A 27,026-nucleotide genomic window follows, 5' to 3' on the forward strand; every position below is an offset into this window, starting at 1 on the left:
TATTCAAACAGAACCCTACCTGTATTAATCACTTCTGGAAAGGATTGTACTGCACCACCTAGCAAAAACCCTGAGAAACTTCAGCTTCCTGAACAACTAGCTGCAAAAAACTATGAAACGTAAGTAATACATTCCTTCAGCATTTGAAATGCTCATCAACTCCAGCCTTCACTCACTCTATTCATGAACAATATTCTTATGCCATCTGGTCCCTTACCTCTTGGAAAGTTAATAACCTTTGCTTCCTCTCTTACCACTTGGACACTTGGTGATTTCTTTCACATATCTTACATGCTAGCTTAAGCTCCCAGACTTAACAACAAAGAGGTTTTATTATAACAGTTCTAAACACGCATATATTTTGACCATATTTATTCTTTTTTTAATCTCTGCTCCTCTTGTTCATTTCTGGTTGCGTATCAAGCTCATGATTAAAAATGAAATTAATGTCCCCTAAGATATATTCCTCTTTGTTATGGCTGGTATCTAAAATGTTGCCCCAAAGCTATATGCTAAAGATTCGATTGCCTGCTGATATGCTTTTTACAAAGTGGTGGGATCATGAAAACTTTGTTCTCACCAAAGGATCAACCTACTCATGTGTCCATAATTTGATGAGCTATTGGGAAGGGATAAAAACTTTCCAATTTGAGCTGGGACTTAAGGTTGTTAAATGCATCCCTGAAATGTGTCCTTGTAAATGATGTTTGTTCTGCTCTCTTCTCTCTCCTATTTCTCTTCTATCTCTGCTCTCCAGTCTTCAATTCTCTTTCTCCTTCTTCCACTTCTCTCCTTTTTCTCTTCTCTCTCTCTCTCCTGCCTACTTAACGTGAATAAATGGCTTCCTCCTCCACATATTCCTGCTACCATGATGTTCTGCTTCTCCCCAAAGCAGACTGAAACTATATCCCAAAACAAATGTTGCCACCGTTAAGCTGATTTTCTTAGGTATTTTGCCATGGAGCTAGAAGGCTAGCACATTCATTTACTAGCTATTTTTTCATATATTTTTATTGTGATTAATAGAAGGGTTACATTATATTCACCAGATAGAAGATGCAATACTTCACAAACATTGATACCCTTTCTCATGTCTTGGTCCCCATTTCCCTCTCCCCACCCCTGCCCCTCATCTTGTTTTCCCTGCTTCCTTATCTATCCGATTTCAAATAACTAAATAAGCATATATACACTATATCCGATAACAAGGTGAAATACTGTAACAATATAAGATAGCAGAGGGACAGCAAAAGAGATGAGAGATAACATAGTACATCAATCACTCATTATATGGCTTGTGTTTCTATATCCTGGAGGTCCTTTCATGTAGTGTCATACTATGTGACCTTGTGTATCTAGGTTTTGCTCTATTGGAAATCTCTGCTAGGAGAGCCCAAGGTATCTACTGATTATGACAAATGAGGGAAACCATTGAGCCTATGTTCCTTTGAGTCTGGCTTACTTCACTTAATATGATTTTTCTAAGTCTTTCCATATCCTTACAGATGGGGCAATGTCAGTCTTTCTGACAGCAGCCTAGAATTCCATTGTGTATAAATTCCACATCTTGTGGATCCACTCATCAACTGAGGGGCATCTGGGTTGCTTCTATATCTTTGCTATAGTAATTAGTGCTATCTAGATATTTTCTTTACCACTGTTTGCAATACTTCATTGATATTATCTCAGAGGCACACTCTGACTCAACTTTCAGATCTTAATGATTCTTTTATTTCTTTACACAAATAAAATTTTCCATTGTCATTCAACTCTTCTACTCAGTAATCTTCAGTAGCTCTCTATTTCATCCAATAATAGGCCAAAATTTCTCCTGAACCAGGAAACAGAAACTTAAGTCTCTGAGCTAGCTAATTAAACTTCTAAATTTCAAAATCACCATCTATGCATATGTGTGGACATTTATATAGTAATATTCAAATGGTAAAAGATTCTTTATAATCTTTTCTATTCACCTAATGAATTATTCCCATCATCATATACTCTTCTACTCCTTGGTTATGATTCCCACTGTGATATCATTAACAATTCGTTATGGATCCCATTTCTTCTAAGTTTCTCTTCTTTCTACTTAGGATGGTTTTCTCACACCAGTAACCTTATGTTTGACGTAATTTTGATACGATTTTCTGACCCTGTTCGAGAGCTCCGACATCAAAAAGATATTCACCATCTTTCTAGAAACTGGCTTTGGTTTAACCCTAAAATGAGTAAATAGGTGTTCTTCATGAACTGCACTCAAAGCTTACTTGCTACTTAAAGCAAGACCTCAAAAAACATCACAACTCATAAAATCAATAATATCACAGAGTTCTTTTGTAAAGAACTTCAAGCATTTACATATATGCAATGAAACTGATGTGCAGTCAAAATGACAGAAACAGATGGTTCTGCCATCACTTTATATGACACTTGTTTCTCCAGGCAGGTGAACAGAAGGAACCAGTGGTAGAAGGTGAAAAGGGTCTTGCAATTTAGAACCCACTGAAGTATAAAATGCCACCAAACTTGTCTCAAATTAAAACACATTTTAGTTTCTTCATTTGAAATCCTATACTGGGTAAGATTAAAAATCTCATAACTACCCAGATTTAAACTCTGAGCTTCTGATCATCCGAGGCCTGAAAATACTGGTTTGTGATGAACAGGTCTTAGGGAAACAGAAGGGGCATTTCAAATTCAAGATAAAACTATATCCATTGAGAATCTATATAACTGTCCAAACAAGAGTTTTCAAGATAAAATATCCAATTTATTTTAAAGTAAGATGTTTTAAATGTTCATATTCACCAAGTTTCACCAACTTACATATTCCTTTATTTAACAGTGATTTATTGATAAGAAATAATACAGTATAATGAACAGAGCACAATATCTGGTATTGTATACCTTGGGTTTCCTTTCCTACCTCCCCTACTTGTTGATTCTGTAGAACTATAGTCCTGGAATAGAAGCCTGGCTTTATAAGATTCACTTTTCTCTACTGTCATGAAGCAGAATGTAGCATGTAAGTCCAGACAGTATTTGGCATTTTCTGAACAACTAAGTATAAACTCACCTCCTTCACTCACGTTCCTTCTCCTGCCATGCCCTATTATGCACATGTTGAGCACAGTTCAACTCCAAAGTTCAGAGTGTGAAAAAGTTCAAACTTTATACTTAATGCTATGAATATTATCTCTCAGCCCAGAAAGCAGAATCACCATTCTGCCATTCTTTGGTGTCACTACTTTTCATCATTCACACTGCAGCTTAAATTTTGCACCAAAGAAAAGTCAAAACTTCCTGCCTACTAGCACATGGTGAATATTAATCCTTAGCGTCCATTCTTTCTTTCACAGTGTGTATCAATACTCCACTACCTAAATATAAGTCTGTGTGTGTGTGTGTGTGTGTGTGTGTGTGTGTGTGTGTCTAAGAGGCCTGGAAACACATTTTTCTTGGTATATCTATCTGGCAATTCTCCTTGGAGCTTCCTCACTCATTTCTGTGTCCATCTTTATATGGTTCTCTTCCCTCAGGATTCCTATGTCCAACTGTCCTTCTCCCTTCTCTAAAAAGATATCCAGTCCTTAGATTGATGGCTCACAGTCATTGGTAATCATCTCATGCTAACTGCATCTGCTATGACTGTTTCCAATAAGGTTTCAGTCACAAGTACAGGATTAACACTGGAAAGCACCAAGGAAAGCTTAGCACCCTTTTGGAGTAACCAAGGAAAAATATAAGCCAAAATGAATCTAACCATGATAGCTTTCTTTTGTCTTCTACTTTCAATATTACCCACGTGATTAGTAATAACATAACTCACTAATTTGTAATTTTCTTCTATCTATAGTTGGTTCCAGTTGGAAATGGAAGTGATGGGTTGCGCTCTGGCTTAGTGAATTAACCCTATTTTTGATCAACTTTCCATAAAATCTAACTAAAAGTGCCTATATTATAGCAAATTTGATAATTAAATGATATTTTAAGAGCCTGGAGAAACTGGTAACACTAAACAGTTATCTACTGGATGGGACCCAAAAAGTGATTAATGTTACCTACCCATCATGCCCAAGTCCTGGAGTGCTAAAGCACTCCAGTTCTTGTATCTGGGTCAGACTTGATCAACGTCCAAAATAAATTAAAAATATAGAAAACATTTTTAACAATATTGTCCATTCAGCCCTTAAGAACAATTGAAGTTTGCACTGCTAATTCTGATGAAATAACAAAAAGACCATATTGAAAATATACGCGCAGTCTAAAAGATTTGCAATAGAGCAAAATCTTGATACATAAGGACATATAATGTGAAGCTTATTGAAAGGACCTCCAGGATGGTGAAACAAAAGCCATATAATGAATGATTGTTGTCCTTAATGTACTATGTTGTCTCTCATCTCCTTTGCTGTCCCTTGGTTATCTCATATTGGTATAGTATCTCACTTTGTTATCTGATATATTGAATTTATTTGTATTTGGATATTTGAAATTTGATAGGGAAGGGGGGAAAACCAAGACGGGTGGGGGGTGTGGGGGGGGAGGGAAACGGGTACCAAGACATGTGAAAGACATTTGTTTCAGAGTTCATTTGTTGGACTTATGCTAGGAAAAATCAACTAATGGCGATGCAGACAATAAAATATGAGGATTTACCTATCAAACAGCTTGAAAAACATTAAGAAACATTTTAGTAAAGTGCTTATACTTATTTTTAATCAGTCAGAATTTCATTTCAATATCAAGGCACCCTTCACAAACTTATGAAATCCCTGATGACTAAAGTACAACAAGATTCTGCAGGAAAAGGTAACACACCTAAGAGACTGCGATGAAGGGGTGGATGAGCCATGGCGTAGAAATCTAAGAGCAGAACAGCATAGATAGTCTATCAACTCCAGCTGGAGAGTGTTGTTTGCTTCTGTTTTCAGGGACAGAGTTCATGAATCATCCCATCAGTTTTTAAAACTTCAATCAGAGAAGTCAACTATTTGATGTGCAATCTTTATTTTCTTCTTTTTTTTCCACCCAATCCATAATATAGTGCAGAAAGAATATGTGTGTGAGGGATGCAAATAATAATCGCTACACCAAGTCGTCTTGGTGTTGACAGAAAAAAAAAGAAGAATTCCAGCAACAATGTGTGAATCACGGGGAAACCATTACTGATGTGGCCAGTTCAGGTCACTGTGTTTTCAGATTGGCGGCCACACAGAGCCTCCACAGTTCAAGTCCCATCTGACACGCACACATGCACTCTGGATCACTCAAAATAAAAACTGCTCTCCCTACACTTGTCTGTCTCCATGAGGTCAGCATTAAATAACTATTATGTCTGGCATAAACAGCAATGGCTGCTCTTTTTTTCAAATGCCACCAGTTCCCATTTTAAAGTAAATGCCATTTGGTCAAAAATATGTATTCGTCTTGAAATCTGATAGGACTGAGTTGCAAAGCACTTCTGATTTTGTGCTCAGAGTACTTTTGTGGGGAAATTGCCACTACCCACTCAGGCCTCTAGGGCCCCAGAGCTCAGGAATCGCTGAGCTCTGTCATTCTCGCCTACTTCTGCTGATTCCATGAGCCTTAGTGCCACCTCTGTCCATCATCATAGCATGTCTCTAATGTGTCTTAAATTTTTTCAAATGAAAATAGAATGACATTCAATGATAATTTTTATAGTAACTGTAAATTTACATTATTTTATTAATAAAAATCAATTGTGCAAGCCTCATGTATTACTGTTATACTGGACCCCAGTAATTATGAATACTGTCAATCTACCTTCTATTAGTAACATTATTCTGGAATTTTAGGGTTATTTTTAACCATTTTAGAACATATTAGTTTTACAAGTTCTCATTTACATACACACATACATACATAAGACAAACCCAAGTAAACCTTGCTTCTGATGTCTCTCTCTGTCTCTCTCTCATCTCAACACAACCCCCTTTCTTAAAACATTTATCAGGAAAACACTGACTAACACACTGAATTCATAACCTAACTTTGGGGATTGAAACTTCTTCCTACAATTACTTAATAAAAATAAATATTGTTAAAACCATTATCAATGCTTTGTTTTCATGCTAGCATATAAGTACTCTATCAAATTCTGAAGTACTTGTTTTTTGAATACATACCAAGAATATGACTAGCATTTGGCAGAGGAAGTGGATGAATATCTTAGTTTCCAGAATGCCTCTCTCTATACCCCTATGAACATTTCTAATTAGGGTTATGGCAACACTTGATAAATGTTCCAGGTTTCATACCCTGTAATCATCAGATTCTCATATGATTGGATAAAAAGATATTTGCATGATACACATGAAGCTGCCAAAATCTCTGACTGCTTAGTGCAACATCAAAGTAGATGGATGTGGTCCTGGGAAGGTAAAAGACAGAAAATTCCAAAATACTATGTCCCTCATTATAGCATCAGGTTCCGAGATTTTCCCTCAGTTCCCTCAACTTGAGAAAGTTACCAAGGGAATTGCTGATAACAGTATGACTCTTCTTTATAACTGCAGGGAACCTCAGGAGAGCAGTCATTATGTTTTCCAACTGTTTAAAAATAATTTCCTTTCTATAGCTGAATTTTTAATGTTTACTATCTGTAAAAGATGGTTTTAATGTACACGAAAGATGGAAGGCAAATTATCAGGAACTGCCCCTTCCCCTGGGAATTTCTATTTATAATGCGAAAGACATGAACATGAATGTAACTTCAATAGGAGTACATGAAGACATTAAATTTTAGGTAACAGAAGATCAATAGAAAGGTTATGCCAGACCTGAGGGAGAAAGAATCAAACCTGCTTGTGAGAACCTCAGAAGAGAACAAAGTGTAGACTTCGAAAGAGTGAACCAGAACTCACTGGGAGGATTTCAAAATGGAGGAAATCACTGAGTAGAACTTAGGCCAAGTTCTCAGGAAAGGGGAGATCATAGGCAATGACTGGAGGCCAAAAAGACTGAAGAAAGGAGTGAAAATGAAAATCAAAAAATAGGCCAATTCTACATCTGAAAAAACACTCAACTCAAATACATTATCCTCTACAATGATGCAGTAAAGAAAAAGATCATGTTAGGAAAAGAACTGTAAAATCTTTTTTGTTACCTCCCAAACTGTAAGTGAAAAGTCCAGCCTTCTTCCATTCAAATTGTTTGTCTCAGGTACTTATCACAGCAGTGACCAACTGACTGACACCTTATCTCTTTTTGTTTCTTCTCTGAGTCACTGTACTCTAGCAGTATTGACAACTTCACTGTCTTGAAATAGACCTAAAGCATTTTGAGTCTACCATTTCCTCTGCTGGGAACATTCACACTCAAAGTATTTGATATCCTTGTAACAATTCCATTCCTGACAACAGCTTGGCCTTTCATCAAATGTGACATTGTTTGCTGAAACCTCCCCTGATTCATCCTTTTAAAAATTCCCTATGCTCTCTTTTTCACCTGTTGCTCTATAACCTAGGTAACTTATTTGATTATGAACATACCTATGTCTATCTATAAATATGTATACCACATTCATCTTTTAATTTTTGTTTTCATGAGGGCAGGAATCTCCTTTTATCTGTGTCTGTTCACTTCTGAATCTCTGAAATAGTTGTTTGGCACCTGGCAGACATTCAATTACTATTTTATAACTTAAGAAACAAATAAATGGGTCAACCTGAATGAGGTTAAAATACCTCATTAAGATCATTAAGATAAAATTAAAAGTGTCAGAATACTCTATGCACATGTATGTACATGAAAAATGTGGCTTTCTGTGATTGGTTTGGGATGGCAGGGAAGGGTTTGGGATGGCAAGGAGGGAGAATAACAAAAAGGACGAGTATGCTTATGTGGACATGTCAATGTTAATGATGTCTGCAAAAAGGGACACTTTCCAGAAGAAAGTGAAGAGTAGCTGATTTGATAATTTTTTTTTGCTAAAAAGTGTGAATAAGACAGAAAACTGGATTAACAGCGCAGGAATCCTCTACAGTTGTAATCCCCCCCCTTACATGAAGGAGTCTTGTCTCCCCAGGGAGCCAGGTGGCAGGAAGCCCTTCCCACTGTGAAGACTAGTTTGCAGAATTCCATGATTTGGGGGCTTGGGAAAAAGTGAAAATATGCAGTGTTTATGCAAAAATAAAGTCTATTCAATGACTTCAAGCCAGTGTTTCCACATGAAAACACCAAGACTGAAAGAAAAATTATGAAATCCAAAGATTAAATATAAAAGTCACTTCGATAAGATTAATGCATACTATGTATAATAAGATTCTTAGCTTCCGTCCTTGCAAATTATCAGTTGCCAAAGTTAAGGTAAGTAAAGTTATTTTCTACAAGGACTGTTCCATTTTCCTTTGTTATATAGACATTCATTCTTCTCCAACTGAAAAGAATTGCACATTGTAAGTGTAGATTCATAGTTCTCTATCCCCAAAAGAGAATCAAAGTAGCTCAATGTTTCTCAGTTAGCTAAGAGACTACTATGACATGTTTCCAACAGAGCATCTCTCTGGAAAACAATACTTGTGAATTATAAATTACAGAAACAAGCAACCCCTGGTTAAGGAAAAATCAAATGGAGTAATTCAGACTCTCCCAGAGTGACAAGTGAATAGCTTGCCTTGTTGTGTAAAAGAACAAGTTTCCTGTCTCCTGGCTGTCCTCTGTCCACTAAAGAGTCAACAACATTTTATTGTTTCTCAGTACTCCATTTGGTGCATCTCAACTTGCTTTTTATATTGCCTTAGTTTATGAAAATAAATGTTGTACTTTCCTGGTGGGACCAAAAATAAATGATGGCTCATACTGTACGTGGGTTCTTGCTCATGACAATCCAGACTGCTAACAGATTGTTAATATGTTAACAGTTCTATTATAAGATGCTCAAAAATGTAATTTTAAGGCCATTTGTGGAGCTGGATTCTGCATGCCAGGGGTCATCAGGACTGACATAGGTGAGAAGCTGTATGACCTCTCCACTCAGGTGTCTGCAAAGGTGTGAAGGGTGAGATAACCCAGCAGTTTAGGGTAGCAGTTTTCAAGCTGTTCTGTTTACCCAGGGGTAGCCATTTTGAGCAGAATATTAACTAAAATAATACAGGAAGTATGATCGAGTTCCTTTTGGTACAGAGCTACTTAAAATTAAACTAAGGATATTTCACATCCAGAATTTTCTGGCAATGACAAGGGTGAAGAAAAATTACCAAAGGCTGAACTCAAAGAAATTAGTATGTATTTTGCAGTTCCTATTCTCAAAGATATTGGCAGAAACATTTAATCATATGTGATCCAAAATATTTAGCTTTGGTGTTATTCACATGTTTTATTTATTATTTATATATGTTACTTACAAATTACAAGGTGTTCCTACACAGATTCTTGATACTGATATTATAAAGGGGAAGTCTAGCATTAGGTAGGAACCTCTGTGATATCACAAAGAAGAATATACAGAAACATACTTAGTCAGATAAACAGATAGGAGTACACTCCACACATTCATCTCGGTAAATTTTCACTGAATGAGTGGCAACATTTTGAAAGAAAATATTTAGTAGAAGGTTGTTACCTACTGTCACAATTGCTACCCTCAAACACTAGATAGTAACAGCGAAGTCCAGCTACTGATTTAGACTGACTCAGACAAATTTCATACAAGTCAATTTTCCTCAACACTTCAGTGCCATACACCACAGCAAATGTTTATACTCACAAAATTTCCATAAGTCAATGTGTACTCTTACCTTACGCTGTGTCGTTCAGTATTTTTTTTACAAACTAAAGTATTATAGAGAGTATTTTCACATTGTTATTATGTGTTTTACTTTAGTATTTGTGTATATTTATCATTTATACAACTGAAATTGTAGGGGAGTGTTTTGTTTTTTCAGGTGTCCACACCCCACCTGCTCATTCTCTCCCTCATATTACTAGGCAGAGGTGATATTTCAAGTAAACATGCAGAGCTTCTGTTTGCCAAGGATATTTAAATATTTTCATGATGATAACTTTATTTGGAAGCCAATTCTTTAAAAAGCCTTTAACCAGTACTCCAGATTTCCCAGCCTAGTATGTTTTTCCAGTAATTGCATATAAACGCATAGAGACAATTGCATGCTGATGCACTCTGACTGTTACAAGGCCCTGAGCCCAACTCTGAATTCCAAAGGTAGGTTCAGCATCACCTAAAACATACATTGAGTTTAAGGGAAAAAAATTCCTGAAAGAAACTAAAGAAGGCTCACTACTCCCCTAACTTACAACTAAATATACACAAAAACAATGGTAATATGCCAAGTGAGAAAACCCCAAATCAACTCAGACCCGGTGATCATAAGGCCAGTGGGATGTGTGCACTGCACTGCACTGCTGGCCACGGCCACTGGGCTACACCTCGTCCAGGTGAGGAAGAGGCTCCTTCTGATACGCTCTCCACAACTCACACGCAAGTCATTCCATACGTGAGAGCACGTCTGTTTTCTTCACAACTGTTATCTGGGAATAGAGCTATCTTCTTCCTAAAACTATTATAAAGGACTTCAAACTCCCAGAAAAAAATAGAACTATTAGTGTTTTCTGGCATTTTTACATTTGTGTTATTTAAATGTAAGAAAGAAAATGTTACTTTCTATAAGAATGCCTCCTAAATATAACAAAGCAAAAGGGCTAAAGAGACCAGGCCGAGCAGGATTCACAATCTTCCCAGGGCTAGAAGTTCAGCAATAATGTTTGCCTAGCAAGCAAATCCTAGAGCTGCCAAATAGAAAACAAGCAAAACCTTTTCCAATTGTATTCCCTCTGAAACATTTAAAACTTCTGCCCAATGACAATCCTTCCTGAAAAGGCCTTCTGAGGTCAGAGATACTTAGAACTGTGCGGAAGTATCAAGTCACATGGGAACAATGCATCGATGCAGGTCTTATTACTTGTGATTAGAGTCAGATAACTAACCTCACACTATGACTTCTAATAAACATTTCTATACTATACTATAGTATTCTTGAAAGAACTCATACTGCTTTACACAAAACATCTGCAGCTGTGAGGAGGAAAATGTCCACTGACTCACACTGGAGTTGGGGTATTTTGACATCATTTTCAAGGTAAGCAAACAGAGAGAGGTTAAATGACATTGGAAGGTCACATGTTTCCTCTTTCTGAAGGAAGATGATGGTTGCGTTGCAAATAAAGAGAACTTCAACCAGAGAGAATTAGTGGAGCAGTCACAATTTGACCTTTCACCCTCTGACTGTAGCAAGCTATTAGAATTGTGTATATATGTCATCGTTATACTATTGCATGAGAAATGAATTAACTAATTTCCATGCTGATACTCGTGCTGCTAGAAAATCATGCTTCCATTCAATTTTACATAAAAGTATACCAATGAATTTAGACTGTTCTACTAAATCTCATGTAATGTTAAGATTTTTATTATGTCAGATAACTGAAACCATGTTCCCCATACTTCAGAATTTAACATATCAGAAAGCATGGAGAAGATACACAAATGTGTAGCTAAGTTGACAAAACTCGGGTTCCTTCTGAATTACTGTTATGTTTTTACTGCTGTCCCTGTAAGTCAGCAGTGTCAATGAGAAGCCTACTGTGTATGAATCAATAGATAATGAGATGAGTGAAGTTTTAGGATTGGAGGCCACTAACACTAGTTCTTTGCTATAGACTTTCAATCCCAGTTACAATATAATTATACTAACCTTAATTTTCCAATGACAAATTTGAACATTTATTTGAGAATCACAAAACAGACGTTCCTCTACTTACATGTTTCAAAATAGTACTCTTGTTGAATTTTAATGCAACCAAGACATAATTCATATCATAAAAGAGATACAAACTTGTATGAGACTTTACTTACAAGTAGTTATTTTCAGATAAATTTGTATAAGAAAGACAAGGATGTTTGTATGGCACAGAAAACATGTAAAGGGGAATTTTTAGGGATAGTTATGATGGAAATCAAGACAGTCTTTACGACCCATTTGATTGAATAGTATTGGTTAGCAAGGGTTAAGGGAGAATTTTTGGAACCAAATGTATTAAAAACTAGTTTGGAGAAAGAGAATACAATTAAATGAATATAGAAAAAAAGAGATGATATGAGTACAAAAGGTGAGAAAAATCAAAGGAAAAGCTGTCTTTTTCCTTGTTGGTATTGTTTATATCAGTTTCCCTTTGTCCTCCTCTATCAATCTTCCCTACCTGGGAGTAACAGAACCACAAAAGCAAAATGGAAAGTATCAGTGGTAAATTAGCTTTCTTAGCTAGTGATAGATGTCTCATAATCAGGAAAGAAATAGGATAGCAATACAAACAGAAACTCAAGTATTTTGTGGTATCCAAACTACTGCATATTCTAACAGGGTACTGGAACTAGAGTTAACAAGTTCTCATTTAACCTCCTCTTCATCTTTAAAAGCAGCACTCAAAAGTCTTCACAGCTTAACTTGACTTTCAAGATCATGCATTTGGGATGTATTTATCATTGTTCAGAATAGGGGAGGAAAGTGCCCAGGTAAAAGAAAGGCAATTTCGCAAAATGAATTAAAGATAATTCAAGAGAAAGGAGATTGACAAAGAAAGAAACACTTGCCACAACTGCATACATTTTACTTATTTAAGGTACAGATAATGAGATTTTATAATGATCCATACATAAGATTACCACATAAATAATTTTATTTTCTTAAAAAATGGGAAATGCTGACCAATTCTAATAGCTGAGAGATACCAGCCAGGTTTTTGAGGAAGTTCTTTAGATGGGAGGAATGATGAGTACAATAAAAGGACTCTGGATACCCCAGAACAGAAGAGCATAATAGAAGGAAATGTTTAAATAAGGAACTGTTTTAAGCAAGAGGTCATGAAGGGAATTAGCTGTTCCCACGAGTCCAGATGCTCCAAATCCACAGGAGCAATGGTAAGAATTCTATGTTTCACTGATAAGGGAATGAGGGGCATAAAAGAATTAAGCTGAAATAGACATCCTAGGAGGAACTGGTACACATGCCATGGCCATACTCCAGTTATATTTGGAAAGAAACTAAATCAGAACAATGTAATTGGAGTTACATTTCTAAAGCAGAAAATAGATTAAAAAGTAACAAATGTATGGCTTCCTTCTGCCAAGTCCTGGGTAGAGAAGGAAAAAATCCACAACTTCTCAATACTTCGCAAAGAACCACTAGTCTTGAAAATAAGAACCAGCATCCTAGCAAAAGCAGAAAATACAGGAAACAACATCACGAGACCGAGACGTGTCACTTACTACTCAAAGTAGTGAAAGATGCAGCAAACCTGCAGATTTTAACCATAGGGTTTTGAAATAGAACAGAAAATAGGGTGCTTGAAAAAGAACAGAAGAGGTTTACTCATCCTTCTCCTTAGAGTTAAGACCAATCTCCTAGTTTGTTCCTTGGTTCTAAACACAGTAGAAACAATCATAAGCATCTGGATAGAACATAAAATGATCCTTGTACACTCTTCATGCAAGATAGACACCAGGAAGAAATCTTTTATTCAAGGAAGTAGGGTTTGCCCTGTTGAAGAGATAGGAGAGTGAGTAGGTAGGTGCTGGAGAAGGATCTTCTGTAGAATTATGAGTCAACCCAAGAAAACTAAATTTCTGTATCATAAAATTAGCCAGCAAAACAGAAAGAACAGTTCAAAAACATGAAACTTGCTTAGCTTGATTTCTGTTTATATTGGTGAAGTACTTGCTCATTGAGGATCAATATTTCCACTGCAAACGACAAGCAAACTTGACTAAAATATAAAATGACTTACGTCTGGAAAGCACTGGGGAGATTCCAAGGTGTTAAGAATTTGAGAACCAAGATCAAGGAGAGAGAGAAAGGATAAAAGCAAGAGACCTAAATACCAAATCACCACATGGAATGTACAAGTTCTAACATCCGAGCTGAAAATAAAATCATGGGGTAGTTGCTAAGAGATGGAGTAGGTAGATCCACTTTTAAGCTTTGTCACCAAGTTTATAAAACAAACTTTGACAGTCATAAAAGAGGACACGGGTATTTTCTGCATGATTTTACTGATGTTAAGGCTCTACTTTGCATAAAAATGTTGAAAGAAAGCAACATTTGATCGTTGGCAAGTGGCATGCAGAGATGGAGAAACTTGAGAATACATATACCATACTAGCAACACTCTCCTTTTTGAGAAGTGAATTTTAGAAGTGCCCTTAAGATAACAGTCCAATAAGTCACATTTTTATTAGTATTTGATATGTATTTTTGTGTAAATACAACATATGTATGTAAATACGATAAAAATTAGGCTGTATCTAGTATCGGTAACATTACTCCATTTATGAGGCAGCACTGTCATGATGTAATGACTTTCTAAAGGTCTCACCTCAACACAGCAATGAAATTCCAAAAGGGTGTAGAGGAGTCATTCCACCTGCGAACATCCTGCCCTGGATCCTCCACAGTTCATGTCTAATTCATGTCTTCTGCAAACACAATATACATCCATTCTATACTCCATAGCTCCCAACATCCTCATGTATTCCAACAGCAACTCAACAGCAACTCACAGGTCCAAACTCTCAGCTAAATCAGACATAACTAGACCTAAAACATGATTCATCCTGAGGCAAATTCTGTCTAGCTAGGATGTTTTAAATCAAAGTGTTAAGGTTAAGTGCTTCTCAAACACAGTGGAAGGACATACATCAAAAAAGAAATGGACAACAGGACCCACGTAAATTCACACAAGGAAAGCAACATTAGACCCCAAACTCTATACCAGTTCTCTGCATGTGTTCTCTATTGGACACACAGTGGTGGTTGACACCACAAAGCCTTTGGCAACCCTGCTTCTTTGGCTTTGTAAGTTCATCTATCATATATTTTCCTTCCACAAAGCTCTAAAGCAGAGAGAGACTGCAGAGAGGATGGGTTTTACTCCATCTTCCAGGAAATTGTTCTCCATTTCCACCATAGATTGGCTAACTATACTTCCATCAGCATTCTGTCAAATTACCTAAGCACTCTTCTTAGAGGATTCAGACTTTCTCTACAGCACCCTTCTTTCTCCCAATCCTCACCAGCACAAACCTCAATATGTTGCTAGTGACAATACCGGTTTTCTGGCCTGCTCTTCCAAATTCTTCTGGTTTTTATCCAGCTTCAAAGCTGCTTCCACATGTTTAACTATTTGCTATAGTGATAGTCTCACTTTTCAATATCAATTTTCTTTTTTAGTCTGTTTTGTGATGCAGTCGCTATACCACAGACTGGGTCAATCATAATCAGTAGAAGTTTTTTTTTGTCTCACAGTTCTGGAGACTGGGAAGTCTGAGATTGAGAGACTGCATCTGGGAGGTGCTTCGTGCTATGTCTAAAAAGACAGCAGGACAAACACAAAGTATGATAGAGAGAAGAAAAAAGCTCAAAGAAATTCACCTTTTTTTGAGAGACTTTTGAGAGTTAGAAAAGCCTACAAACCATAACAAATAATCTATTCTAAACATGGCAGTTGTAGCTGAACATCTTTGATATTTTCTCCAGTTTCTTACTAATTTAAAACACTTTGTAGTCTGTGAGCTGGGAGTTGTAAACCTTAAAAAGGTTGTATTATCAAACATTTAAAACAAATGTAGAAAAATTCATATGTAAAATCTTAATAAAAAACACATAAGAGGTAGAATACTAATTTATAGGAGCTATTTCCAAAAAAGAAATAATCTATAACTAAGTTTCAAACATGATTATGAACATAGATCACCATTTTAAAATATCTCTGGATTGAAAGAATGCCACGGTTTATAAAACTGTATTATTTCTGGTGAGATGATTTTTATGGCTAAGTAAAACAAAAGGTAAGATTTTAAGCAAAAATTTAATATCAATCAAACTGTTTTATATTATTTATTTTTTTCTTTTTTTATTGTAATTAATAAAAGGGTTACATGATATTTGCCAGATAGAAGGTGCATTCATTCACATACATTAATACCCTTTCACATGTCTTGGTACCCATTAACCTCTCCCCCACCCACCACCCACCCCCTGTCTTGGTTTTACCCCTTGCCTATCAAATTTCAAATAACCAAATACAAATAAATTCGATATATCAGATAACAAAGTGAGATACTGTAACAATATGAGTTACCCAAGGGACAGCAAAGGAGATGAAAGATAACATAGTAGATTAAGGACTACAATCATTCATTATATGGCTTTTGTTTAATTATTATAATATTTATCATCTAAGCAGAAGTGCATCTTGTGTATTGGAAACTGCAGCACCAAATTGTTGAATTATTTCTTAACGCTGCCTCTAACTTCCTTTACATAGCAGCAATAGATTTTGTTTTGATCTTGATTTTTTTAGTGATTCAGTCCATATAGAGAATTAATAATTAATCTGGTCCTAATATCAATAGCCTGTGAAATACTAAATTAACTGACATTCCGGATTCTTAATTACTGTTTTCCAAGTTAGCATTGATCTTTTCATGGTTGGCTATGGTGCACATTAGATATCTATAAGCAGCTCCAACAGCAACTGGGACATTGTAGGGTGCTGAATAATGTTTTATTGTTTTTGGTCGTGGGACCTGAACTCTGGGTCTCGGCATTGGCCCTGAGCTCTTCAGCCCATAGCTACCACCCTACATCTTGAGCCACAGCACCACTTCCTGCTCAATGAATTTTTGTTATTATTTTAGGAACCAGAATTGGCCACCACACAATAGAAAAATTATTGCTCACAAACATCACATTAATATATAAAAGAGAATGGCTATTAATATCTTTGAAATACATTGTGAAAATATGGCAAGAAAATAAAAAGGTAGCTTGTTAATGATAATCACACTGATAAGACTTATTATTCCTTGTATATTCTACATATGTTCATTCAGCAGGTTTCTCATGTTGAGTACAACAGACTACATAAAGGTAAAGCAAAAAGTAATTCTTGTCCTATAGGATTTAGTCTAGAAAGAGAAATAGAAATCTTATTATACAGGTGAAATTTGTTTTTGTAGAGCTCACTGTGAAACCAACAGTAAAAATACCTACTTAGTATGAGGATAACTATGTACATGTTAAGACTTGAAGGAAGAGTATAAGGGTAGGGCAATAATCTCTACCATGAAAGAAGAACCCCATACTTGGAGTTTGCAGTACATACAGAAATCTACATAATAGTTCAAGGTAGCTCTCAGGAACGAGAAACTACCAGAATAAATGAAGCTCATACCACTGAGAAAATCTGAAAAAGTTCTCAGGAAATTTGTGAGACCTACATACATACACAGTTAATTATTTGAAATGTAAATATAATTGAGAATGCTATATTTATTTTTAAATCCGTATTCCCAGTGATCACATAAGTCCTGAGTAGAAAGTATATCAGAAGAAAAATCACAATTGCAAACATGAGAAAGGGTAGTAATGTTTGTGAAGTAATATATCTTCTATCTGGCAAATATAATATAACCCTTCTATTAATTACAATAAAAATACCTTAAAAAAGAAAATTTACATTTTCAGACAGTATTTGTGGAGCATTATATTTCTGCTTTTGTTAGCTCCAATTTCTACAGGCAGATCTACATATGAACATTCCTGGACAGTCTTCACTTTAAAATGTTGATTCAGTACCCAAGTAATTTTAACTCCCTTAGTCCATAGGCTATGGGAGTGAAATCACAATTTCAACAAGTGCTGGAGGCCTAGGATGTATAGGTATAGGTACCAGAATATACCTAGACAGCTTTATCATATCCATGTTCCTCCATAATGCCTAATATTCTCTATGTGATCCATTCTTGTACTAGAACTATTACTCTTCAAAAACCTCAAGCTGTTCAAGGAAGAATTGAGCTTCTTTCCCAAAAGAAATGCCAGTTACTTAATAGCAGGGTATATACCTCAGATTATATCTTAACCTTTCACCATTACAATTGTAATTATAATTAACTTTTGTTGAGTTTTTGTTGCAGACCCTGTTAAAAAGAGACTTAAATAAATTAGAGATCTAATTAAACTCGACAGTTCAGTAACTATTTCTTAAATGCTTTCCTCTCCCACATTTTTTACATTTTAAATATATTTTTGTAATTAATAGAAGGGTTACATTATATTCACCAGATAGAAGGTGAATTACTTCACATACATTGATACCCTTTCTCATGTCTTGTTCCCCATTTCCCTCCCTCCATCCTCGCCACTCATCTTGTTTTCCCCCTTCCCTATCCTATTTCAAATAACCAAATAAACATATACAATATATCAGATAAAAGGTAAAATACCGTTACAATATGAGGTAACCAACTCTCCCACAATTTTTTTGCCAGTCCTGGGCTTAAGCTCAGGGCCTGAGGACTGTCCCTGGACTTTCTCAAGGCTAGAACTCTACCACTTGAGCCTCAGCACCACTCCTGGCTTTTAAGTATATGGTACCAAGGAATCGAACCCGGGTCTTCACGTATGCTAGTCAAGCACTCTACCACTACGCCAAACTCCCAGTCCACTCCCACAATTTTTATAGTTAATTTTCAACATAGCATCTAGTGAGTATCACCAATACATTTGTTCACCCTGTGTCCCACCATTTCAGTGCCCCTCTCCCTCCCCCAAATAGATAACATACATACCAGACAAAAGGTACAGAAATCACAAGTGGTGGCAAAGGAGAAAACAGACAAACATCAAAAAGACAAAAGGCAAAAATCAAAAGGCAAACAGCAAAAACCAAAGTCTTATCTCCATCTCTTGTAGTTCATTTCTATAAATCGTATTTCTGTATGATCATATGCACATAGCTATTGAGTTTTTTGATCTAGAATGTGCCTATAATTCTCCAAGTAAAACATTGGAAAGTAAAAGACAAAAATTCACTAGGATATGATAAAGTATACAGGACTGTGAACACTCACACTGTAAGACCAGAGGAGGATATTATTATTCTTCTCTTCCAAAATCTCACTATATAATAAGCACTGGTATTTCTTGGCATGGTGGCTTTGAAGGCTCCTGGGCATCACCTCATTTCTATATACTTTAAAGCCAAATCAACTCTCATCTCACCTTACCCTCTCTCCTGTATTTCTAAAATAGCTGCACAAATGGGGGTTTAAAGTGTTAAAACTATGACTGGAATTAAGAAAGGGAAACTAATGTGTGTGTCCAGTCTTAGAGATCAAGAACATGCACAAGCATTGACTTGACTCATTTAAATCTTGATGTTTTCAAGCAGTTCCTATGTTGCTCTGAGTGTCTATTAATACCGAGTACCCGCTCTGCCTCACTCAGCCTTCACATTACTACACCATTTCTTTTCCAGTTAGTTTACCAGATCAATATAAAGTTAAAAATGCTGATGGAACTATTTGAAATGGAAGACTAGGAGACTTAAGGGGGATTATGTAGGCTCTCAGAAATGATTTGAAGAGTTAAATCTCTGTTGGCTTTAGAAAGATTTTTAAAATTGACATTCTGGCACATTGCTTCAAGGACATAACAACTTTGAAGTACAACAACCGAAATGATAATGCTAAAAAGAAAATATCTACTCTAGGACAGCAAAAGGCTTAAGGTAATCTGTCCCAGTAATAAGTTTTAAAAACTGTACTCTCCATGATTTGGAGATGTACATCTTTGAGTATGATTTGGAGAACAAATAGAGCCAGCAAGGTCAGTATGTGAACTTGGCCTATATCCAAGGAACATATACAGTCTCCACTCAAACCTTTCTGTCTGGAATATAATAGGCCCTGAGAGACAGCCTATGAGCCAGTGAACTTGACCCCAACAGCCATCCTTCACTTTTCTCACCTCCAACACCCTCCCCCGCAAACTTCTTCCCTCTCCATTAAGTGTCCCTGGCCCTAAAGCTGTCACACCTTCCCAGGAAAGGAATCATTTCTAGTTTCATGTTGCATAATATGAAGCAAGGATTTGAGGACAATGGTTTCAAATCTAATTATGGTACTACATGGACCTCCTGTCTGACCTCGGCTTTCAAGATCAATACAGATGTTTTGTCTGTTTCCATCATCTGGGTAGTTTTCAAACCAAAGTTAAGTTTACTCCCAGGTTCAGTGCTGAGTCTTTCTAGAAGAGAGCCCTTCCATATAGAAAGGGCACACTACCATCTAATGGGGCATCTTGGCCTTCAAAACTTTCTGGTAGGATCCATGTTCCCAGCCACCCCCTCTCCTCCCCCCCCCACAGATGGGCACTAAAAATATTTGTAGGGTGAATTAAAGGGAACGAAGGTAGTTAGAAATTTTGTTAGTGTAAACTGGGTACCAGTGGCTCATGCCTGTAACACTGGCAACTCAGGAGGCTGAGATCTGAGGATCTGAGGTTCAAAGTCAGCCCAGGCAGGAAAATTTATGAAACTCTCATGTCTAATTAACACTATGGCTTAACCAGAGAGTTCTAAGCATCAATCAACCAATCATTCAGTCAGTCAATCTAAGGGTCAGCACCCAGGTTCTGAGTTCAACACTCAGTTCTGGCATGTGTGTGAGCATACTTTTGTGTGTGTGCGCGTGTGTTTATGCATGTGTACACACACACGCACACACACATAATCTTAACAGAGCATACATTTTTTTAAAACCAGGTTCAGAAAAGTTGGATGTCTTGCTCAACATCACACAGCTCATGTGGCAAGATTGGAACTAGGTAATCAGTGGCTGATCACCTATTACTGGTGTCCTGCTTGACATGGAGGCTAATAATGCTAACATTCATTAACTCTACCAATAATCTCATAATTTAAAAGAAGACCAAGGGATGAGTACATTTGTATAATGGTTACTACTGATTGTCATTATTGACTGAGTTTCGTGCCTGTAACCCCATCCTCCCATGCATATACATTCTCATGTAATCCGTCTTAGAATGTTATGAGAGGACAGATGATACTTTACAAGTAGGGAAACTGAGGCACAGAAAGTTCAGTTGTTTCGCCTGGGTCACCACACAAGTCCACAGCCACTCAGTAGCTGGACCAAGGTAGACCCCAGAGACCTGTGCTCTTTGCCTTGAGCATTGACATCCCCAGGCATAAGATGGGAAGCACGATCTTCAAGAACCATTTTTTTGCCAGTCCTGGGCCTTGAACTCAGGGCCTGAGCACTGTCCTTGGGCTTTCTCAAGGCTAGAGCTCTACCACTTGAGCTACAGCACCATTTCTGGCTTTTTTCTATGTATGTGGTACAGAGGAATTGAACCCAGGTCCTTGTGCATGCTAGGCAAGCACTCTACCACTAGAGCACTCCTGGCCCAAGAACCATTTTTTTAAGGCAGGCTGTACATCCAGTGTCCTGCATGGACTGCCAGGAGATGCAGCAAACCCAATGGACTTGATGAGACTCAACCTCAAACCTACCAAGTGCCCATGCCATGTGGTGGACACACAGAGGGCAGGTCAAAGAGGGAAACAAAGAGACCTATGCCAGCGTGAACTGGGTGGAAGCCACAGGAAGACCACAACGGCACAATGCACAGAAGTAACTCCCATTACTCTGCTGAGACTCTGGGCATTCATCACAGCAGAGCAAGAAATGGGGTGCCCAGGACCTAGAAAAGACCCAGGACCCTAGCAGCAGACAGCGTTGGAGCCTTTCACCTGGAAGGTCTTTGGAGCCATTTGGATTCCTTTTCCAATGATCTTCCTGGTGTGATAATACACATTCTCATTCACACATTGCCTTGTGGATCCTTCTTGATGTTCTTCCCTTACGTGGAATGCCAGAAAACATACTGACCACCACAGGACAGGGTGGCCCAATGGCATTGTCTAGCATACACAATGCCCTGGGTTCAATTCCTTAGTACACAGAAAAAGCCAGAAGTGGTGTTGTGGCTCAAGTGGTAGAGAGCTAGCTTTGAGAAAGCTCAAGGACAGTGCCCAGGCTCTGAGTTTAAGCGCCAGGACTGGCAAAAAAAGGAAAAAACAACTGACCACATAGAAGGTACTTAACAAGTGTCTACTGGTTGGCCAAAGGACTGCCCACCCAGGCCTACCTGGCACTGGTCATTTTAGAGCTGTCTAAGGAATCGATTTTATTTCAAACAGGTTGTAAGATACTATTTTCTTTTCTTTTCCTTTTTACTCTTCCTTGACAATGAAGTGCCTTTGAAAGTTCCTAAGTGATAGATATTATCCTACAATCAAATGTTACCCTGCTGTTTGATATCTATTCAAATCCAGTCTGGGCTAACTCTCATGTGCCAGATGCTTGGGTTGAACTAAGTTTGCTGAATCTTCAAAACAACCCTGAAAAGGGGGGGGGAAGAGAAGTGGCAGGGGAGGGGGAGGAAGGGGGAAATTCTATCGTCTGTTTTCCTAGATAAGGGAACTGAGGCACGTGCGTGAGTTTATTTGTTCACAACATGGTGGACCTGAACTTGAGCACATAAATGAGTTCACCAGCTCATAAATGGCTGGGTAAAGGTTTCACCTCTGTTCTCTTTGCCCCAGAGCCCTGGCTCTGTCACCTCCATAGAAGCTCCTGGAAATGTCTTGGTGATAAACATCCAGATGACCATGGCTGTGATAACCTTGTACTGGCCAACACCTATCACCTTGCTCTATCCTATGTAGGTGTCCACCTCATCACTTAAAAGAACAACTTCATTTGCTCAGCAGAGCCTCTGTGAAGCAAAGTTCTTTTTTTTATCCTGAGGAAGAAGCCGAGACTAACAAGGTGGAGACTTGATCTCCACAGGGATGGGAGTTCAAGTCACAACCAGTGGCCTCTAGATCAGAAGCCATCTACCTGGTTGGGAGTGGAGGCTCCAATCTCAGCGCACCACTCTCAGCTCAACCCATCCCATCCCTCCTCCACCCAGAAAGAACAAAAGGAAACCTTCCCTGGAAGCACCAAGCAAAGATGTCAGCATCCTGTGTCGCCATAGCAACCAGCCCTCCTCCATCTCCTCAGGAGGAGGGGGGGGGAAGCAAAAGTCAAACTGAGCCTCCTGTGGAACATTCTGTGGGTAAACACCAGGACCAGTGTGTTTGGGCCTCTGTTTTCTCACGTCAATAGGGTGAATCATTCTTGGAACAGGGGCTCGGAAGCTGACCAGGTTCCTAAGTAGATAAGGTTAATGGTGCTCTTCCAGAGATGGCGGGGTCACTTTGAAAATTAATCCTGTTTTATTTTATTTTCTTTCCTCTAGAATGTGGGCTTATACATGAGCAGATTCAAAATCAGAGAAGAGAAGCCAACAGCAGTTCCTGGCAAGGGATCTGTAAGCATTACCACATCCCCTTTTAGGCTGACATCATCTTATTGCCCATCTCTTGGCAAGGTCTTGTCAACTTGAAGATTGGCAGATAGGAGAAAGAACACAGCAAGAAACCAAGGGATGTGAAAGCTTGGTGCCACTGTGTTCACAATGTCTAACCTGAGTCCTGGTGGAGGCCTTGCTCATTCCTAGTCTAGTTACAGACTGCAGCTATGAGCAATGATTTGGTTTGGGGCTCAGGGGTTGTTGGGGGGAGTGCTTTTGTTGCCAATATTTGATCTTGGTAGGAGAGGATGTGGAAGCTGAGGTTAGAAAGACAAGAAGCAGTAAGCTATAGGACCATGTAGAAAGAACATCTCAGACCAAAGTCATAAGCAGGTTCCAGGGTAATAACTACTCTCTCTGGATGGAAGTGGGTAGTGGGCTCTATAAGAGAAGTGTGGGGGTGGGGGGTATGGATAGGACATGGAAACTGTGGTGGAGGGGGGAGTGAACTAGGAATGTGATGGAAGTTTTATGCTAAATATTGTGTGAAGTCATTGGCAAATTCTAAGGCAAAGCAAAGGGAAGGGGCTATGTTATTCTCAGAGCCTGGCCTATATAACCAGTACTCAAACATGGGATGAATGAGCTGAGATAATGCACAGAAGTGTTTTTCAAGCAGTGAAGTATTGCAGAAAATTTTGAGATCACAAAACTATTGCAGACTTCTAGGTAGCAAGGAGGGAAAGCGAGAAGCATCTGATTCGTAGAACACCCCATCCCTGTGAAAATCACTCCGAGCCACATCAAGATGCAAAGCTGGCAAGAGCCCCACCCACACAGACTTCTGAAGAAATCACCAGCAAGGAATTCTTTCTTGTCCACCAGAGACAGAACAGGAAGGTGAAGAAGGGCAGGGCAGGGGGGTGGAGAGGGAAAGCCCTGAGAGCTGAGATCTGTGTGGCTCTGGTGTGGAGGAAGTAGGTTCTAATGAAGTACTGACTTCCCCACTGACCTCTTCTCCACAATGCAGCTGCTTTATTAGAGCCACTTGGTGGCTGGGATAGCCAGAGTTGTGACTGAAGAAGGAATGAACAGTGGGACCTTGTTGCAAAGAAGATGTGAGCTGGAAAGTGGGGGGAAGGGTAGTTCAGGATACAGGGTGTGCCACACACACACACACCCACACACACACACACAGAGCAGCAGTTTGGAGCAGTAGAAATTTTGTCCTTTGGCTCATGTTGACTGTGCTGTTTGGAAATGCCATGCTAAGGAATCCATGGTTGTAACAAATTCATGGATACATTTTCACTTTCATGTCAGGGAGACAAAGAGCTGGACTCTGCCCACGCTTAGCTATAGCCGGCAGGTTTCAGCACTCTGGACAGCAGCCAGGCGGGTTCATCAGCCTGATGAAGATTCACTAAGACTCCCAGGCTCAATGGGGAAAGCCAGGAAAACCCACCCATAGTGTCAATTGGCAAACATCAAGCCTTGCCTGACCCTGTTTCCATTTCCAAGAGAATTAAAGAGGAATTAAAATCCAACAATCTGGGATATAGGAAAATAATTTCTTACCGTACTTGAAATGTGCCGTTGCACTAAAATTACATGGAAAGTGCACATATTTTCAAAAGATTTATGATGAGAAAGAGGAGGAAAAACTCTAAAAAGCAGTTGGTAGGCTGTCAATAAAACTCAAAGAAACATGAACTTGTTGAGAAGTGGTTAAATAAATGGAACTACCTTCATATGGTAGAATACTATGCAGTCATTAAAACTGTTTCCAAAAACTCAACAATGACCTGGAGAAACACTTCAAGTACCAATTTTGAAAATGAGGGCTTTTTAAAAACAATATATAATGCAGAATCTCAATCTATGCATGAATGTTCACAATAGCTTAATTCCTTCCTTTCTTCTCTCTTTCCTTCCCTTTCCTCTTCTCCCCTTTCTCCACCATCCCTCTTCACCTCCCTTCTCCCCTCTCTCCTCCTCCCTTCAGCCCCTCCCATTTTCTCTAGGGTTTGAACTCAGGGCCTTTCAATATGCTATGCAAATGGCATACTACTTGAACCATGCCCTTTTTTTGTTGTTGTTTTTAAGATAAGGGCTCACTTTTTTTGCCATCTTTCTATCTATACTTCCCAGGTTGACAAATGTGTACCACCATTACTATCTTTGTCAAGACGATGTCTTAAACTTCCTGCAGGGCCAGCATTGAACTATATATAATCTTCCCAACCGATGCCTATTGAGTAGCTAGATAGTGGGCAGCAGACCCTACACTAGACTATCAGCTTTGTACATGCTGTATGATTCTGTTTATATACCTTTTTGAAAATTATAGTTACATATGCACTTATGGGGTACAAAATGGTATGAGCGTTGGATGACTAAGTCAAGCTAATTAATAGAGGAGTTGTCTCAAAAGTGTTCAGGGAGTTTTTGTGAGAGCATTTGCAAATGTACTCTCAGTGATCTGGAAATGTACCTATGCTCAAGTATTAGCTATTTCACCAGGTTCTGTAACAGATCTCCAAAATGAATAATAAATAATTCATGCTTACTCCTTCTGTCTAACCAAGGCTTTATGCCTTATGATTGGCCAATGGCAAGACTAAAGAGAAGCAAATTGGAGTGTTCCAGAGCCTGCAGATGGAGTAGAGGTTGTGAGGACTGGGGCAACACCAGGGTGTTGATTTCTGTATTTGGGTTTTGTCTGGCCCATCCCTGAATGTGTCAGATAAAACTACAGATAATCTCTCTCTCTCTCTCTCTCTCTCTCTCTCTCTCTCTCTCTCTCTCTCTCTCTCTCTCTCTCTCTCTCTCTCTCTCTCTCTCTCTCTCTTCCTCTCTCCCTCTCTCTGTCTCTCTCTTTCTCCCACCCCCTGTTTTCTCTCTCTCTCTCTCTCTCTCTCTCTCTCTCTCTCTCTCTCTCTCTCTCTCTCTCTCTCTCTCTCTCTCTCTCACACACACACACACACACACACACACTTCCATGCACCAAGGAGCTCATGCTAAATGATGGTCAATGCTCAATCAATCAAATCTGTGACCAGGGAAACCTTATTTTACACAACCAATGTAAATTTCTTGGTGTTGAGGTTGTGTCAAGGTTATATTCAATGGCACAGTGAAAAAACTGAGCCAAGGGCACGAGAGACGTCTTTTTTTTTCTTTTTTTCAAACTTCTTACAAGCCTATAATTGTTTCAAAGTTAAAAGTTAAGGGTAGCAGTACATGCTAAAGACACCTCAGTTTTGCTTTAAAAGATTAAAGAAAAAGAAATGCAAATTTTAGCTGAAAGGAAACATTTCATTATATTAACTGTGATGGGGATTTTTTTTGAGAGTTAATGGAATAATGGTCATTTACATATTCTTTCTTACCCATATTTTCTTTTCTAATTTTCTAGGGTAAATATATATCACTGTGGGAATCCCAGAGGGATTGAGGAATATTTGATGGAGGAAAATAAATACATGCCAGGCAATAAAAACATATAACTATTATTTGTTTAAAAAGAGACTGACTAAAAATGTATAAAAGGCAGAGAAGAAAAAACACTGGAAATACAAAAATTTAAGAGCAAAATGGAATTATCCGTTAAACACAATGGGAAACCATGGGGTCTAAAACCAATGCTGTGCAGGACCAATGCAAAAACCTTGCTCAGAAGACAGTCAAAGAACAATGACACAAAATCATCATCAATAAAACAGAAGATGTGGGGAACCAAATTTAGAGATTCAGCAT

The 27,026-nt window shown here is 38.2% G+C and overlaps 1 long non-coding RNA gene across 1 annotated transcript; it reads left to right on the forward strand.

Annotated features, from left to right (window-relative positions):
• On the forward strand, window positions 1–27,026 carry LOC150039648 (uncharacterized). The gene is made up of 4 exons (XR_016534281.1): window positions 1–119; window positions 23,214–23,285; window positions 23,989–24,167; window positions 26,686–27,026. It is a non-coding gene; the product is annotated as an uncharacterized LOC150039648 (long non-coding RNA).

Source organism: Megascapheus bottae, unplaced genomic scaffold, assembly GCF_031878675.1.
Source record: "Megascapheus bottae isolate mThoBot1 unplaced genomic scaffold, mThoBot2.hap1 HAP1_SCAFFOLD_53, whole genome shotgun sequence".
In the NCBI taxonomy this organism is placed as follows: Eukaryota; Metazoa; Chordata; class Mammalia; order Rodentia; family Geomyidae; genus Megascapheus; species Megascapheus bottae.